This window comes from Macaca mulatta, chromosome 10, assembly GCF_049350105.2.
Source record: "Macaca mulatta isolate MMU2019108-1 chromosome 10, T2T-MMU8v2.0, whole genome shotgun sequence".
NCBI lineage: Eukaryota > Metazoa > Chordata > Mammalia > Primates > Cercopithecidae > Macaca > Macaca mulatta.
In genome coordinates, this window is record NC_133415.1 from 50,530,758 (window position 1) to 50,545,536 (window position 14,779).

Sequence of the window (14,779 nt, forward strand, 5' to 3'; positions counted from 1 at the left end):
TAGTCTTCAAAGGGATCCAAAATATCTGTTCTCACATTCCACAGAAATAAGGCTAGCAAAGAGATCCACGAAATACAGATGTAACTCTGTGAGATGAATGAACCGAACACTAAGCAGTTTCTTAGAAAGCTTCTTTCCAGATTTCATCTGAGGATATTTCCTTTTTCACCATAGCCCTCAATGTGCTTCCAAATATCACTTTGCCCATTCCACAGAACTGTCTTAGCGAAAGGCTTCTTGAGGGGAAAGCTGTAACTCTGTTAGATGATTTCACAGAACCCCAAGAAGTTTCTCAGAAAGCTTCTTTCTCTTTGTTATCGGAGGATATTTCCTTTGGCCCTATAGTCTTCAATGGGATCTGAAATACCTGTTCTCAGATTCCACAGAAATAAGGCTAGCAAGGAGATAAACGAAATACAGATGTAACTCTGTGAGAAGAATGAACAGAACACTAAGCAGTTTCTCAGAAAGCTTCTTTCCAGATTTCATCTGAGGATATTTCCTTTTTCACCAGAGCCCTCTATGGGCTTCCAAACATCACTTTGCCAATTCCACAAGAACTGTCGTAGCGAAAAGCTTCTTGAGGGGAAAGCTGTAACTCTGTGAGATGATTTTACAGAACACAAAGAAGTTTCTCAGAAAGCTTCTTTCTCTTTGTTATCGGAGGATATTTCCTTTGGCCCTATAGACTTCAATGGGATCTGAAATACCTGTTCTCAGATTCAAGAGAAATAAGGCTAGCAAAGAGATCCGCGAAATACAGATGTAGCTCTGTGAGATGAATTAACCGAACACTAAGCAGTTTCTCAGAAAGCTTCTTTCCAGATTTCATCTGAGGATATTTCCTTTTTCACCATATCCCTCTATGGGCTTCCAAATATCACTTTGCCAATTCCACAAGAGCTGTCTTAGCAAAAGGCTTCTTGAGGGGAAAGCTGTAACTCTGTGAGATGATGTCACAGAACCCCAATAAGTTTCTCCAAAATCTTCTTTCTCTTTGTTATCGGAGGATATTTCGTTTGGCCCTATATTCTTCAATGGGATCTGAAATACCTGTTCTCAGAATCCACAGAAATAAGGCTAGCAAAGAGATCCATGAAATACAGATGTAACTCTGTGAGATGAATTAACAGAACACTAAGCAGTTTCTCAGAAATCTTCTTTCCAGATTTCATCTGAGGATATTTCCCTTTTCACCATAGACCTCTATGGACTTCCAAATATCACTTTGCCAATTTCACAAGAACTGTCGTAGCGAAAGGCTTCTTGAGGGGAAAGCTGTAACTCTGTGAGTTGATTTCACAGAACGCAAAGAAGTTTCTCAGAAAGCTTCTTTCTCTTTGTTATCGGAGGATATTTCCTTTGTCCCTATAGTCTTCAAAGGGATCCGAAATATCTGTTCTCAGATTCCTCAGAAATAAGGCTAGCAAAGAGATCCACGAAATACAGATGGAACTCTGTGAGATGAATTAACAGAACACTCAGCAGTTTCTCAGAAAGCTTCTTTCCAGATTTCATCTGAGGATATTTCCTTTCTCACCGTAGCCCTCTATGGGCTTCCAAATATCACTTTGCCAATTCCACAAGAACTGTCTTAGCGAAAGTCTTCTTGAGAGGAAAGCTGTAACTCTGTGAGATGATTTCACAGAACACAAAGACGTTTCTCAGAAAGCTTCTTTCTCTTTGTTATCGGAGGATATTTCCTTTTGCACTATAGTCTTCAAAGGGATCTGAAATACCTGTTCTCAGATTCCACAGAAATAAGGCTAGCAAAGAGATCCACGAAATACAGATGTAACTCTGTGAGGTGATTTAACAGAACACTAAGCAGTTTCTCAGAAAGCTTCTTTCCAGATTTCATCTGAGGATATTTCCTTTTTCAACATAGCCCTCTATGGGCTTCCAAATATCACTTTGCCAATTCCACAAGAACTGTCGTAGCGAAAAGCTTCTTGAGGGGAAAGCTGTAATTCTGTGAGATGATTTTACAGAACACAAAGAAGTTTCTCAGAAAGCTTCTTTCTCTTTGTTATCGGAGGATATTTCCTTTGGCCCTATAGTCTTCAAAGGGATCCAAAATATCTGTTCTCACATTCCACAGAAATAAGGCTAGCAAAGAGATCCACGAAATACAGATGTAACTCTGTGAGATGAATTAACAGAACACTAAGCAGTTTCTCAGAAAGCTACTTTCCAGATTTCATCTGAGGATATTTCCTTTTTCAACATAGCCCTCTATGGGCTTCCAAATAGCACTTTGCCAATTCCACAAGAACTGTCTTAGCGAAAGGCTTCTTGAGGGGAAAGCTGTAACTCTGTGAGATGATTTCACAGAACGCAAAGAAGTTTCTCAGAAAGCTTCTTTCTCTTTGTTATCGGAGGATATTTCCTTTGGCCCTGTAGTCTTCAATGGGATCTGAAATACCTGTTCTCAGATTCCACAGAAATAAGGCTAGCAAAGAGATCCACGAAATACAGATGTAACTCTGTGAGCTGAATGAACAGAACACTAAGCAGTTTCTCAGAAAGCTTCTTTCCAGATTTCATCTGAGGATATTTCCTTATTCACCATAGCCCTCTATGGGCTTCCAAATATCACTTTGCCAATTCCACAAGAGCTGTCTTAGCAAAGGGCTTCTTGAGGGGAAAGCTGTAACTCTGTGAGATGATTTCACAGAACACAAAGAAGTTTCTCAGAAAGCTTCTTTCTCTTTTTTATCGGAGGATATTTCCTTTGGCCCTATAGTCTTCAAAGGGATCCAAAATATCTGTTCTCAGATTCCACAGAAATAAGGCTAACAAAGAGATCCACGAAATACAGATGTAACTCTGTGAGATGAATTAACCGAACACTAAGCAGTTTCTCAGAAAGCTTCTTTCCACATTTCATCTGAGGATATTTCCCTTTTCACCATAGCCCTCTATGGACTTCCAAATATCACTTTGCCAATTTCACAAGAACTGTCGTAGCGAAAGGCTTCTGGAGGGGAAAGCTGTAACTCTGTGAGTTGATTTCACAGAATGCAAAGAAGTTTCTCAGAAAGCTTCTTTCTCTTTGTTATCGGAGGATATTTCCTTTGGCCCTATAGTCTTCAAAGGGATCCGAAATATCTGTTCTCAGATTCCACAGAAATAAGGCTAGCAAAGAGATCCACGAAATACAGATGTAACTCTGTGAGATGAATTAACAGAACACTAAGCAGTTTCTCAAAAAGCTTCTTTCCAGATTTCATCTGCGGATATTTCCTTTCTCACCGTAGCCCTCTAAGGGCTTCCAAATATCACTTTGCCAATTCCACAAGAACTGTCTTAGCGAAAGGTTTCTTGAGGTGAAAGCTGTAACTCTGTGAGATGATTTCGCAGAACACAAAGAAGTTTCTAAGAAAGCTTCTTTCTCTTTTTAATCGGAGGATATTTCCTTTGGCCCTATAGTCTTCAATGGGATCTGAAATACCTGTTCTCAGATTCCACAGAAATAAGGCTGGCAAAGAGATCCACGAAATAGAGATGTAACTCTGTGAGATGAATGAACAGAACACTAAGCAGTTTCTCAGAAAGCTTCTTTCCAGATTTCATCTGAGGATATTTCCTTTTTCACCATAGCCCTCTATGGGCTTCCAAATATCACTTTGCCAATTCCACAAGAACTGTCTTAGCGAAAGGCTTCTTGAGGGGAAAGCTGTAACTCTGTGAGATGATTTCACAGAACACAAAGATGTTTCTCAGAAAGCTTCTTTCTCTTTTTTATCGGAGGATATTTCCTTTGGCCCTATAGTCTTCAAAGGGATCCGAAATATCTGTTCTCAGATTCCACAGAAATAAGGCTAGAAAAGAGATCAACGAAATACAGATGTAACTCTGTGAGATGAATTAACAGAACACTAAGCAGTTTCTCAGAAAGCTTCTTTCCAGATTTCATCTGAGGATATTTCCTTTCTCACCGTAGCCCTCTAAGGGCTTCCAAATATCACTTTGCCAATTCCACAAGAACTGTCTTAGCGAAAGGTTTCTTGAGGTGAAAGCTGTAACTCTGTGAGATGATTTCGCAGAACACAAAGAAGTTTCTAAGAAAGCTTCTTTCTCTTTTTAATCGGAGGATATTTCCTTTGGCCCTATAGCCTTCAATGGGATCTGAAATACCTGTTCTCAGATCCCACAGAAATAAGGCTGGCAAAGAGATCCACGAAATAGAGATGTAACTCTGTGAGATGAATGAACAGAACACTAAGCAGTTTCTCAGAAAGCTTCTTTCCAGATTTCATCTGAGGATATTTCCTTTTTCACCATAGCCCTCTATGGGCTTCCAAATATCACTTTGCCAATTCCACAAGAACTGTCTTAGCGAAAGGCTTCTTGAGGGGAAAGCTGTAACTCTGTGAGATGATTTCACAGAACACAAAGATGTTTCTCAGAAAGCTTCTTTCTCTTTTTTATCGGAGGATATTTCCTTTGGCCCTATAGTCTTCAAAGGGATCCGAAATATCTGTTCTCAGATTCCACAGAAATAAGGCTAGAAAAGAGATCAACGAAATACAGATGTAACTCTGTGAGATGAATTAACAGAACACTAAGCAGTTTCTCAGAAAGCTTCTTTCCAGATTTCATCTGAGGATATTTCCTTTCTCACCGTAGCCCTCTAAGGGCTTCCAAATATCACTTTGCCAATTCCACAAGAACTGTCTTAGCGAAAGGTTTCTTGAGGTGAAAGCTGTAACTCTGTGAGATGATTTCGCAGAACACAAAGAAGTTTCTAAGAAAGCTTCTTTCTCTTTTTAATCGGAGGATATTTCCTTTGGCCCTATAGTCTTCAATGGGATCTGAAATACCTGTTCTCAGATCCCACAGAAATAAGGCTGGCAAAGAGATCCACGAAATAGAGATGTAACTCTGTGAGATGAATGAACAGAACACTAAGCAGTTTCTCAGAAAGCTTCTTTCCAGATTTCATCGGAGGATATTTCCTTTTTCACCATAGCCCTCTATGGGCTTCCAAATATCACTTTGCCAATTCCACAAGAACTGTCTTAGCGAAAGGCTTCTTGAGGGGAAAGCTGTAACTCTGTGAGATGATTTCACAGAACACAAAGATGTTTCTCAGAAAGCTTCTTTCTCTTTTTTATCGGAGGATATTTCCTTTGGCCCTATAGTCTTCAAAGGGATCCGAAATATCTGTTCTCAGATTCCACAGAAATAAGGCTAGAAAAGAGATCAACGAAATACAGATGTAACTCTGTGAGATGAATTAACAGAACACTAAGCAGTTTCTCAGAAAGCTTCTTTCCAGATTTCATCTGAGGATATTTCCTTTTTCACCACAGCCCTCTATGGGCTTCCAAATATCACTTTGCCAATTCCACAAGAACTGTCTTAGCGAAAGGCTTCTTGAGGGGAAAGCTGTAACTCTGTGAGATAATTTCACAGAACACAAAGAAGTTTCTAAGAAAGCTTATTTCTCTTTGTAATCGGAGGATATTTCCTTTGTCCCTATAGTTTTCAATGGGATCCGAAATACCTGTTCTCAGATTCCACAGAAATAAGGCTAGCAAAGATATCCACGAAATACAGATGTAACTCTGTGAGATGAATTAACAGAACACTAAGCAGTTTCTCAAAAAACTTCTTCTCAGATTTCATCTGAGGATAGTTCCTTTTTCACCATAGCCCTCTATGGGCTTCCAAATATCACTTTTCCAATTCCACAAGAACTGTCTTAGCGAAAGGCTTCTTGAGAGGAAAGCTGTAACTCTGTGAGATGATTTCACAGAACACAAAGAAGTTTCTCAGAAATCTTCTTTCTCTTTGTTATCGGAGGATATTTCCTTTGGCCCTATAGTTTTCAAAGGGATCTGAAATACCTGTTCTCAGATTCCACAGAAATAAGGCTAGCAAAGAGATCCACGAAATACAGATGTAACTCTGTGAGGTGATTTAACAGAACACTAAGCAGTTTCTCAGAAAGCTTCTTTCCAGATTTCATCTGAGGATATTTCCTTTTTCAACATAGCCCTCTAAGGGCTTCCAAATATCAGTTTGCCTATTCCACAAGAACTGTCGTAGCGAAAAGCTTCTTGAGGGGAAAGCTGTAACTCTGTGAGATGATTTTACAGAACACAAAGAAGTTTCTCAGAAAGCTTCTTTCTCTTTGTTATCGGAGGATATTTCCTTTGGCCTTATAGTCTTCAAAGGGATCCAAAATATCTGTTCTCACATTCCACAGAAATAAGGCTAGCAAAGAGATCCACGAAATACAGATGTAACTCTGTGAGATGAATGAACCGAACACTAAGCAGTTTCTTAGAAAGCTTCTTTCCAGATTTCATCTGAGGATATTTCCTTTTTCACCATAGCCCTCAATGTGCTTCCAAATATCACTTTGCCCATTCCACAGAACTGTCTTAGCGAAAGGCTTCTTGAGGGGAAAGCTGTAACTCTGTTAGATGATTTCACAGAACCCCAAGAAGTTTCTCAGAAAGCTTCTTTCTCTTTGTTATCGGAGGATATTTCCTTTGGCCCTATAGTCTTCAATGGGATCTGAAATACCTGTTCTCAGATTCCACAGAAATAAGGCTAGCAAAGAGATAAACGAAATACAGATGTAACTCTGTGAGAAGAATGAACAGAACACTAAGCAGTTTCTCAGAAAGCTTCTTTCCAGATTTCATCTGAGGATATTTCCTTTTTCACCATAGCCCTCTATGGGCTTCGAAATATCACTTTGCCAATTCCACAAGAACTATCTTTGCGAAAGGCTTCTTGAGGGGAAAGCTGTAACTCTGTGAGATGATTGCACAGAACACAAAGAAGTTTCTAGGAAAGCTTCTTTCTCTTTGTAATCGGAGGATATTTCCTTTGGCACTATAGACTTCAAAGGGATCTGAAATACCTGTTCTCAGATTCCACAGAAATAAGGCTAGCAAAGAGATCCACGAAATACAGATGTAACTCTGTGAAATGAATGAACAGAACACTAAGCAGTTTCTCAGAAAGCTTTTTTCCAGATTTCATCTGAGGATATTTCCTTTTTCACCTTAGCCCTCTATGGGCTTCCAAATATCACTTTGCCAATCCCACAAGAACTGTCTTAGCGAAAGGCTTCTTGAGGGGAAAGCTGTAACTCTGTGAGATGATTTCACAGAATGCAAAGTAGTTTCTCAGAAAGCTTCTTTCACTTTGTTATCGGAGGATATTTCCTTTGGCCCTATAGTCTTCAATGGGATCTGAAATAACTGTTCTCAGATTCCACAGAAATAAGGCTAGCAAAGAGATCCACGAAATATAGATGTAACTCTGTGAGATGAATGAACAGAACACTAAGCAGTTTCTCAGAAAGCTTTTTTCCAGATTTCATCTGAGGATATTTCCTTTTTCACCATAGCCCTCTATGGACTTCCAAACATCACTTTGCCAATTCCACAAGAACTGTCGTAGCGAAAAGCTTCTTGAGGGGAAAGCTGTAACTCTGTGAGATGATTTTACAGAACACAAAGAAGTTTCTCAGAAAGCTTCTTTCTCTTTGTTATCGGAGGATATTTCCTTTGGCCCTGTAGTCTTCAATGGGATCTGAAATACCTGTTCTCAGATTCAACAGAAATAAGGCTAGCAAAGAGATCCGCGAAATACAGATGTAGCTCTGTGAGATGAATTAACCGAACACTAAGCAGTTTCTCAGAAAGCTTCTTTCCAGATTTCATCTGAGGATATTTCCTTTTTCACCATATCCCTCTATGGGCTTCCAAATATCACTTTGCCAATTCCACAAGAGCTGTCTTAGCAAAAGGCTTCTTGAGGGGAAAGCTGTAACTCTGTGAGATGATTTCACAGAACACAAAGAAGTTTATCAGAAAGCTTCTTTCTCTTTGTTATCGGAGGATATTCCCTTTGGCCCTATAGTCTTCAAAGGGATCCAAAATATCTGTTCTCAGATTCCACAGAAATAAGGCTAGCAAAGAGATCCACGAAATACAGATGTAACTCTGTGAGATGAATTAACAGAACACTAAGCAGTTTCTCAGAAAGCTTTTTTCCAGATTTCATCTGAGGATATTTCCTTTTTCACCATATCCCTCTATGGGCTTCCAAATATCACTTTGCCAATTCCACAAGAACTGTCTTAGCGAAAGGCTTCTTGAGCGGAAAGCTGAAACTATGTGAGTTGATTTCACAGAAGGCAAAGAAGTTTCTCAGAAAGCTTCTTTCTCTTTGTTATCGGAGGATATTTCCTTTGGCCCTATAGACTTCAATGGTATCTGAAATACCTGTCCTCAGATTCCACAGAAATAAGGCTAGCAAAGAGATCCACGAAATATAGATGTAACTCTGTGAGATGAATGAACAGAACACTAAGCAGTTTCTCAGAAAGCTTCTTTCCAGATTTCATCTGAGGATATTTCCTTTTTCACCATAGCGCTCTATGGGCTTCGAAATATCACTTTGCCAATTCCACAAGAACTGTCTTAGCGAAAGGCATCTTGAGGGGAAATCTGTAACTCTGTGAGATGATTTCACAGAACGCCGAGAAGTTTCTGAGGAAGCATCTTTCTCTTTGTTATCGGAGGATATTTCCTTTGGCCCTATAGTCTTCAATGGGATCTGAAATAACTGTTCTCAGATTCCACAGAAATAAGGCTAGCAAAGAGATCCACGAAATATAGATATAACTCTGTGAGATGAATGAAGAGAACACTAAGCAGTTTCTCAGAAAGCTTTTTTCCAGATTTCATCTGAGGATATTTCCTTTTTCACCAGAGCCCTCTATGGGCTTCCAAACATCACTTTGCCAATTCCACAAGAACTGTCGTAGCGAAAAGCTTCTTGAGGGGAAAGCTGTAACTCTGTGAGATGATTTTACAGAACACAAAGAAGTTTCTCAGAAAGCTTCTTTCTCTTGTTATCGGAGGATATTTCCTTTGGCCCTATAGACTTCAATGGGATCTGAAATACCTGTTCTCAGATTCAACAGAAATAAGGCTAGCAAAGAGATCCGCGAAATACAGATGTAGCTCTGTGAGATGAATTAACCGAACACTAAGCAGTTTCTCAGAAAGCTTCTTTCCAGATTTCATCTGAGGATATTTCCTTTTTCACCATATCCCTCTATGAGCTTCCAAATATCACTTTGCCAATTCCACAAGAGCTGTCTTAGCAAAAGGCTTCTTGAGGGGAAAGCTGTAACTCTGTGAGATGATTTCACAGAACACAAAGAAGTTTCTCAGAAAGCTTCTTTCTCTTTGTTATCGGAGGATATTTCCTTTGGCCCTATAGACTTCAATGGGATCTGAAATACCTGTTCTCAGATTCCACAGAAATAAGGCTAGCAAAGAGATCCACGAAATACAGATGTAACTCTGTGAGATGAATTAACAGAACACTAAGCAGTTTCTCAGAAAGCATTTTTTAGATTTCCTCTGAGGATATTTCCTTTTTCACCATAGCGCTCTACGGGCTTCGAAATATCACTTTGCCAATTCCACAAGAACTGTCTTAGCGAAAGGCTTCTTGAGGGTAAATCTGTAACTCTGTGAGATGATTTCACAGAACGCCAATAAGTTTGTGAGAAAGCATCTTTCTCTTTGTTATCGGAAGATATTTCCTTTGGCCCTATAATCTTCAAAGGGATCTGAAATACCTGTTCTCAGATTCCACAGAAATAAGGCTAGCAAAGAGATCCACGAAATACAGATGTAACTCTGTGAGATGAATGAACAGAACATAAGCATGTTCTCAGACAGCTTTTTTCCAGATTTCATCTGAGGATAATTCCTTTTTCACCATAGCCCTCTATGGGCTTCCAAATATCACTTTGCCAATTCCACAAGAACTGTCTTAGCGAAAGGCTTCTTGAGGGGAAAGCTGTAAATCTGTGAGATGATTTCACAGAACACAAAGAAGTTTCTAAGAAAGCTTCTTTCTCTTTGTAATCGGAGGATATTTCCTTTGGCCCTATAGTCTTCAATGGGATCTGAAATACCTGTTCTCAGATTCCACAGAAATAAGGCTAGCAAAGAGATCCACGAAATACAGATGTAACTCTGTGAGATGAATGAACAGAACACCAAGCAGTTTCTCAGAAAGCTTATTTCCAGATTTCATCTGAGGATATTTCCTTTTTCACCATAGACCTCTAAGGGCTTCCAAATATCACTTTGCCAATTCCACAAGAACTGTCTTAGCGAAAGGCTTCTTGAGGGGAAAGCTGTAACTCTGTGAGATGATTTCACAGAACCCCAAGAAGTTTCTCAGAAAGCTTCTTTCTCTTTGTTATCAGAGGATATTTCCTTTGGCCCTATAGTCTTCAATGGGATCCGAAATACCTGTTCTCAGATTCCACAGAAATAAGGCTAGCAAAGAGATCCACGAAATACAGATGTAACTCTGTGAGAAGAATGAACAGTACACTAAGTAGTTTCCCAGAAAGCTTCTTTCCAGATTTAATCTGAAGATATTTCCTTTTTCACCCTTGCGCTCTATGGGCTTCGAAATATCACTTTGCCAATTCCACAAGAACTGTCTTAGCGAAAGTCTTCTTGAGGGGAAAGCTGTAACTCCGTGAGATGATTTCACAGAACCCCAAGAAGTTTCTCAGAAAGCTTCATTCTCTTTGTTATCGGAGGACATTTCCTTTGGCCCTATAGTCTTCAATGGGATCCGAAATAATTGTTCTCAGATTCCACACAAATAAGGCTAGCAAAGAGATCCACGAAATACAGATGTAACTCTGTGAGATGAATTAACAGAACACTAAGCATTTTCTCAGAAAGCTTTTTTCCAGATTTCATCTGAGGATATTTCCTTTTTCACCATAGCCCTCTATGGGCGTCCAAATATCACTTGGCCAATTCCACAAGAACTGTCTTAGCGAAAGGCTTCTTGAGGGGAAAGCTGTAACTCTGTGAGATGATGTCACAGAACCCCAATAAGTTTCTCCAAAAGCTTCTTTCTCTTTGTTATCGGAGGATATTTCCTTTGGCCCTATAGTCTTCAAAGGGATCCGAAATATCTGTTCTAAGATTCCACAGAAATAAGGCTAGCAAAGCGATCCATGAAATACAGATGTAACTCTGTGAGATGAATTAACAGATCACTAAGCAGTTTCTCAGAAAGCTTCTTTCCAGATTTCATCTGAGGATATTTCCTTTTTCACCGTAGCCCTCTATGGGCTTCCAAATATCACTTTGCCAATTCCACAAGAACTGTCTTAGCGAAAGGCTTCTTGAGGGGAAAGCTGTAGCTCTGTGAGATGATTTCACAGAACACAAAGATGTTTCTAAGAAAGCTTCTTTCTCTTTGTAATCGGAGGATATTTCCTTTGGCCCTATAGACTTCAATGTGATCTGAAACACCTGTTCTGAGATTCCACAGAAATAAGGCTAGCAAAGAGATCCACGAAATACAGATGTAACTCTGTGAGATGAATGAACAGAACACTAAGCAGTTTCTCAAAAAACTTCTTCTGAGATTTCATCTGAGGATAGTTCCTTTTTCACCATAGCCCTCTATGGTCTTCCAAATATCACTTTTCCAATTCCACAAGAACTGTCTTAGCGAAAGGCTACTTGAGAGGAAAGCTGTAACTCTGTGAGATGATTTCACAGAACACAAAGAAGTTTCTCAGAAAGCTTCTTTCTCTTTGTTATCGGAGGATATTTCCTTTGGCCTTATAGTCTTCAAAGGGATCCAAAATATCTGTTCTCACATTCCACAGAAATAAGGCTAGCAAAGAGATCCACGAAATACAGATGTAACTCTGTGAGATGAATGAACCGAACACTAAGCAGTTTCTTAGAAAGCTTCTTTCCAGATTTCATCTGAGGATATTTCCTTTTTCACCATAGCCCTCAATGTGCTTCCAAATATCACTTTGCCCATTCCACAGAACTGTCTTAGCGAAAGGCTTCTTGAGGGGAAAGCTGTAACTCTGTTAGATGATTTCACAGAACCCCAAGAAGTTTCTCAGAAAGCTTCTTTCTCTTTGTTATCGGAGGATATTTCCTTTGGCCCTATAGTCTTCAATGGGATCTGAAATACCTGTTCTCAGATTCCACAGAAATAAGGCTAGCAAGGAGATAAACGAAATACAGATGTAACTCTGTGAGAAGAATGAACAGAACACTAAGCAGTTTCTCAGAAAGCTTCTTTCCAGATTTCATCTGAGGATATTTCCTTTTTCACCAGAGCCCTCTATGGGCTTCCAAACATCACTTTGCCAATTCCACAAGAACTGTCGTAGCGAAAAGCTTCTTGAGGGGAAAGCTGTAACTCTGTGAGATGATTTTACAGAACACAAAGAAGTTTCTCAGAAAGCTTCTTTCTCTTTGTTATCGGAGGATATTTCCTTTGGCCCTATAGACTTCAATGGGATCTGAAATACCTGTTCTCAGATTCAAGAAAAATAAGGCTAGCAAAGAGATCCGCGAAATACAGATGTAGCTCTGTGAGATGAATTAACCGAACACTAAGCAGTTTCTCAGAAAGCTTCTTTCCAGATTTCATCTGAGGATATTTCCTTTTTCACCATATCCCTCTATGGGCTTCCAAATATCACTTTGCCAATTCCACAAGAGCTGTCTTAGCAAAAGGCTTCTTGAGGGGAAAGCTGTAACTCTGTGAGATGATGTCACAGAACCCCAATAAGTTTCTCCAAAATCTTCTTTCTCTTTGTTATCGGAGGATATTTCGTTTGGCCCTATATTCTTCAAAGGGATCTGAAATACCTGTTCTCAGAATCCACAGAAATAAGGCTAGCAAAGAGATCCATGAAATACAGATGTAACTCTGTGAGATGAATTAACAGAACACTAAGCAGTTTCTCAGAAATCTTCTTTCCAGATTTCATCTGAGGATATTTCCCTTTTCACCATAGACCTCTATGGACTTCCAAATATCACTTTGCCAATTCCACAAGAACTGTCGTAGCGAAAGGCTTCTTGAGGGGAAAGCTGTAACTCTGTGAGTTGATTTCACAGAACGCAAAGAAGTTTCTCAGAAAGCTTCTTTCTCTTTGTTATCGGAGGATATTTCCTTTGTCCCTATAGTCTTCAAAGGGATCCGAAATATCTGTTCTCAGATTCCTCAGAAATAAGGCTAGCAAAGAGATCCACGAAATACAGATGGAACTCTGTGAGATGAATTAACAGAACACTCAGCAGTTTCTCAGAAAGCTTCTTTCCAGATTTCATCTGAGGATATTTCCTTTCTCACCGTAGCCCTCTATGGGCTTCCAAATATCACTTTTCCAATTCCACAAGAACTGTCTTAGCGAAAGTCTTCTTGAGAGGAAAGCTGTAACTCTGTGAGATGATTTCACAGAACACAAAGACGTTTCTCAGAAAGCTTCTTTCTCTTTGTTATCGGAGGATATTTCCTTTTGCACTATAGTCTTCAAAGGGATCTGAAATACCTGTTCTCAGATTCCACAGAAATAAGGCTAGCAAAGAGATCCACGAAATACAGATGTAACTCTGTGAGGTGATTTAACAGAACACTAAGCAGTTTCTCAGAAAGCTTCTTTCCAGATTTCATCTGAGGATATTTCCTTTTTCAACATAGCCCTCTATGGGCTTCCAAATATCACTTTGCCAATTCCACAAGAACTGTCGTAGCGAAAAGCTTCTTGAGGGGAAAGCTGTAATTCTGTGAGATGATTTTACAGAACACAAAGAAGTTTCTCAGAAAGCTTCTTTCTCTTTGTTATCGGAGGATATTTCCTTTGGCCCTATAGTCTTCAAAGGGATCCAAAATATCTGTTCTCACATTCCACAGAAATAAGGCTAGCAAAGAGATCCACGAAATACAGATGTAACTCTGTGAGATGAATTCACCGAACACTAAGCAGTTTCTTAGAAAGCTTCTTTCCAGATTTCATCTGAGGATATTTCCTTTTTCACCATAGCCCTCAATGGGCTTCCAAATATCACTTTGCCAATTCCACAGAACTGTCTTAGCGAAAGGCTTCTTGAGGGGAAAGCTGTAACTCTGTGAGATGATTTCACAGAATGCAAAGAAGTTTCTCAGAAAGCTTCTTTCTCTTTTTTATCGGAGGATATTTCCTTTGGCCCTATAGTCTTCAAAGGGATCCAAAATATCTGTTCTCAGATTCCACAGAAATAAGGCTAACAAAGAGATCCACGAAATACAGATGTAACTCTGTGAGATGAATTAACCGAACACTAAGCAGTTTCTCAGAAAGCTTCTTTCCACATTTCATCTGAGGATATTTCCCTTTTCACCATAGCCCTCTATGGACTTCCAAATATCACTTTGCCAATTTCACAAGAACTGTCGTAGCGAAAGGCTTCTTGAGGGGAAAGCTGTAACTCTGTGAGTTGATTTCACAGAATGCAAAGAAGTTTCTCAGAAAGCTTCTTTCTCTTTGTTATCGGAGGATATTTCCTTTGGCCCTCTATTCTTCAAAGGGATACGAAATATCTGTTCTCAGATTCCACAGAAATAAGGCTAGCAAAGAGATCCACGAAATACAGATGTAACTCTGTGAGATGAATTAACAGAACACTAAGCAGTTTCTCAAAAAGCTTCTTTCCAGATTTCATCTGCGGATATTTCCTTTCTCACCGTAGCCCTCTAAGGGCTTCCAAATATCACTTTGCCAATTCCACAAGAACTGTCTTAACGAAAGGTTTCTTGAGGTGAAAGCTGTAACTCTGTGAGATGATTTCGCAGAACACAAAGAAGTTTCTAAGAAAGCTTCTTTCTCTTTTTAATCGGAGGATATTTCCTTTGGCCCTATAGTCTTCAATGGGATCTGAAATACCTGTTCTCAGAT